Source organism: Calidris pugnax, unplaced genomic scaffold (assembly GCF_001431845.1).
Source record: "Calidris pugnax isolate Ruff unplaced genomic scaffold, ASM143184v1 scaffold51, whole genome shotgun sequence".
In the NCBI taxonomy this organism is placed as follows: domain Eukaryota; kingdom Metazoa; phylum Chordata; class Aves; order Charadriiformes; family Scolopacidae; genus Calidris; species Calidris pugnax.
Window position 1 is genome coordinate 3,097,246 of NW_015090797.1, and position 4,833 is coordinate 3,102,078.

Sequence of the window (4,833 nt, forward strand, 5' to 3'; positions counted from 1 at the left end):
TAGCAAAATAACAGCAACATGTATTAATAATAGCAGAAAAGTAATGCTTTTCTTGTGGTGTTTCAGGGTATTTAAGTCTGACTGTTATCTCTTTGGTTTCCTTAGTTAACATCTTACTGAATATAAACGGCCATGGTGGGCTGCAGGTGCACCATGCAGAGGCTTAGAAAGGGACTAGAGAAATTAATGTGTAACAGGTCTATAAATAACAAACTAAATAGCCTCGCCTGGGTGAGTACTAGGGGATGGACTGCAAGCAATGGGCAGGCTTGCACACACTTTCTAAATGGCATCTCCCATTGCCATTTTCAGAGACAGAAAGAAAAGCAACACACCCATTTTTCTTTTAAGTCTTATCAGTTATGCCCCATTGTCATGCGGAGCGTGCTTTCAATTTTATTACGCCCAAGTTCAGAGTCTAATTGGAAAACTCAGTAGAAGTATGGCCAGTGATTGCACATAATTGCTTTATCACCTTTGAAGCATTGCCTAGTCTCAGTTCTAGGAGATTGTCTGGGATTTACACTTTTTACAGATGAATCATCTGAAAGCATCTGAAACAGGAAAGTCTTAATGGAAAGTTTTCAGTCTTAACACTGATGTTAACCAGTATGGTTTGCACTTTCTCCCATTCACAGCTCTGTAACCAGTAGGAAAGAAATGAATGCAGCCTTTGGGTCATTTGGGATATTTTGCCTTTTGTCATCAAAATCAGAACATACTTTGATTCAACAGGAATGGTTCAAAGCTGTGCCAGGGGAGGTTTAGACTGGACATTAAGAAACATTTCTTTACTGAAAGGTTGGTCAAACACTGGAACAAGCTTCCTAGAGAGGCAGCCGATGCCCCAAACCCGTTGGTGTTTAAGACATTTGGCATTTGGACAATGCCCTTAATAATATGCTTTAACTTTTGGTCAGCCCAGAAGTGGTCAGGCTGTGGGACTAGATGATTGTTGTAGGTCCCTTCCAACTGAACTAATCTGTTTTGTTCTGTTCTGTTCTGTGCTATTCACTTTCTGTTCTATTCTATTCTATTCTATTCTATTCTATTCTATTCTATTCTATTCTATCCTATCCTATCCTATCCTTTCCTTTTCAATTCTACCAGTTACACAGCAGAGCAATCATTTGTTTGTATGTACCTAAATGCTCTCTGTCCTGTAAGCTTTCCCACAAAGACCATCACACTACCCTGAAAAAGCAGTCTACAGGCAACTTCAGAGAGGCCTCGGTTGCTATGCAGAGGAAAACAACAGAAGAGTTGCTCTGCCACTCCTTGTTCTGTACACATAAAAGACACTATTTCATGCTGTCAGGCAGTAACAAAACGCCTGTGTTAGGCAAAAGGATCTGGTCTGGCTTTTTTACAGCTCAGCCGGTCCCACAGCTTATGGCTCGGCAGGCAGACTGACTTCTACAGCCACAGCAGGCACCTGGAAAGTTAAACAACCCGGACACACCAGAAAAGAACAACCAGGCAGGCAGCAACCAGGAGAGTGGACACAGGGGAGAGAACTGAAGAGAGAGCGATAAGGAGAAAGCAGCAAAGAGAGGAGGCAAAGCAAAAGAAACTTGGGGGGGATTATTCCTGGTGGTTATAAGGGACTAAACAGCTTGAATTTGTTTAAGGAGTGTGTCAAGAGGTGTGGAGAATCAAAAAAAACAGTTAATGCACATGGCAAAAACAATGGCTCCGGTCTGAGAGTGCCATATGTTTACTTAAAGTATCACACCCCGTCGCTAATGTACTTCTCTCCTCAGTCCACGCATTTTGTTCCCCAAAAGGTCCTGCTCCTGCAAGCACTTTGAACCTGGTAACTGCACCAAATGCAACTGCTCTGGTCCCAAGGACTGTCTGGGGGTTAGGAACTGTTTCTGTGACGTGCATATTTTTTCACAGAATATGCATTATCCATTATATTTTTTTAATAACTAAATGGAATTTTGATATTTTCATGCACAGCCTCAATACACTGCTTTCTACTGGGATCTCCTCCTAAAAACCGAGTGGCAGCTGGGGCATAGTGCAGTAAAGAATCTTTAAACAATGCAGAAAAGATTAATTTCAAACAATGTGAAATATTTGCATAACAGCTTCGTATGAATCGTAAATGAACGTCAACATTCCCTTACTCAGAACATACACTGGATTTTTCCACCTTAATACCATTTGCTGGAAACTTCACTTGTCTCATTCGATTGAATTGTTTGTCTGAAAGAAGAAACTGTGTTTTTTCTAGAAAAAGAAAGAAGAAAGAGAAGAAAAAAAAAAAAAAAAAAAGAAAAAAAAAAAAAAAAAAAAAAAAACCCAAAAGTGCAAAAAAAAAAAAAAAAAGAGAAAAAAAAAAAAAAAAGAAAAAAACAAACCACACAGCTGCAATAAAGTTACCTTTGCTTTTGTATGAAACAGAGGTGGATTCTGCTGGTCTGATCTAAAGCATGTCCTTGTCCTCCACCCCAGGGAAGCCAGGACTTGCTTGGCACTGGTGTAGAAAGCATTACTCAGCGTGAGGAGGGAGTGGCAGGCGGATCTGGGAACAAGGTGAGGTTTTGGGGGAGTCACCCAGCGCCAGCCACTGTCCCTTACACCGAGGCCACTCGGTGCAACCATGACTCACCAGGATACTTGTGCTGACAAGTGTTATCCCTGAAAGCAAACGGTCTCCAGAGAAAAGTTAGGTTGGTTTAGACAATAATTTATTTATTTAGACAATATTTTATTTATAGACAATATATTTATTATCAAGAGAATTTAGACAGATGTTTGTGCTTTGAGAAAAGACCACCCTGGTGCGCCCCGCACACCTCACCAGGCACCGAAGAAGGGCTCAGCCACCTTTATAGTTTGAAAAGCAAAGATGAACTTCCTCTTTGTTTGGTGGGGTCGGTGACTCTGAGCTGCTGCTGTCTCCGGAGGGAAACCAAAGACCTAAGGCTGCGTGGATCCTCCCCTGCAAACGGACTGCGGGAACTGGGGCTTGGCTGTGGGAGGAGGAGGGTTTCGCAACCGCCAGGTTAGAGTGGAGGAAAGACAAAAAGAAATTCTACTTCAGTGGTCAGTGACACAGCTACTAGCTATGTTAGAAACAAATTCATGCTGTTTGGCATTTCTTTCATAACATCAGGCAAATTATTTCTGTAAATTATCACTAATAGAAGTTTTCCATACAAGGGAACTAAGTAAAAAAAAAAAATAAGCCCCAAACTTTTTTATGATGACTGAGGGTCTCGTAGGATGCACAGGACATGTAGCTGACCCACGTGAAAGTTATAAGCAACATAAGAACAGACGTCTAAATTCCGGCAAAATAATTTCCAAAACAGCTTCTGTCCCTTTGTGGCTACTGAGCTCTGTGAAGATGAGATGATTCTACTCATTCCTCCCGTAAACACGTAGGTAACTTCAAAGGGAAATCAATGCTAAGGATTTTTCAAAGGGAATTAAACTAGCTTTTTACTCTATCATATCAGCATTAAAAAATTGGCAAATAGTTCTAAATATATATAGTTTCCAATAATTCATTAACACTATGTTGAATAGGCAACCAAAAACTTTATCAGAATTCCAGAGAGCTAACTTTCAGATTAAGAACAAAGTTGCAAATCAAGGTTCTTCTCTTGCAGCCTTTTGATGTAAAGAAATACTTTCAAGTTATGCTCAACCACCAGGCTGTAATATACAGCTAGAATCAGAATCTACTTCTGAATCACCAAATTAAAAGTAGCGTAATATGAAGGCTCTCCGAGACATGCTCTGCTTCATTTATCTCAAAGAGGAATCTTTTACTAATATTTTTACTTTTACTAACTTTAGCTGCACTAGCCACACTGGCTGTTAAACCTATACAAATGACACCCCTGCCCTTGAGATGATCCTCAGAGAATCTCGGGGTGTATTCTTGTGCAAATGTACACATTTCTGTTGGGTTACAAAGCGACCAGTCCCAGCAGTGACTCAGTGACAGAACCAAGGAAGAATACGGAAACCCTTAACCCTGTGCGTTTCGTGCATATTGGCTTGTTTCTGCCCTCTTGCTTACTTTAAATTAAGAAAATTATACTAGCGCAAAGGGTATCAGCAAACTCTGTAAATTGTGATATTACATGGAAATAATACTAATAGATACGCATAACTTCGGAATAAATTGTGAGGTAAAACCATTTCCCTTGGGATCCACGTGTAAATTATAATTGTTGCAACTGATGTCAAACGCAATGTGAAATTATTTATGAAATATTATTTATGAAATTATTTGTGAAAATCGAGCATGATCTTAGAACGATTATTTAGGTGAGTGCCTCAAAGACAAGAGGACGTGCGGGAAGTGTGTTTAATCGTTTCACCACCCGTGAAGAAACAGTTATGCCTTCGCAAGCACCAATTAATCAGGTGTATCCAGGAGAGATCTCTGCCAGACAAGGAGCAGGAAGGATATGGCTCGGAGCGCCTTAAAAAGAAGGCTACGGGAAAAGTCACGCTGAAACAACTCTCGGTTTTATTTTCCCACGAGGCTCTATCCCCTTCCTATCAAATACTCGTTAGTTTATTGTTTTGCTGTCCTACACGCTCCAACTCGCTTTCCCCAGCGGGAATGGGGGGGGGATGATAAAAAACATCAAACTTTTGACAGCCCTGAGGGTAATGGCGGCGGCCTACCTCCCCGTCCCCACCCCAACCCCATCCACGGACGGGCCCTCAGCAGCCTCGGGGGCGGGGGCCGGAGCTCCCCGCCGCGGGCCGGGCCCGGTCCAGGCCAGGCGGGGCCGGGGCGGGCCGGGCCGGGCGCCACCTGCCCCTTTCCCGACGCGGCTCTCCGCCCGCCACACTCCA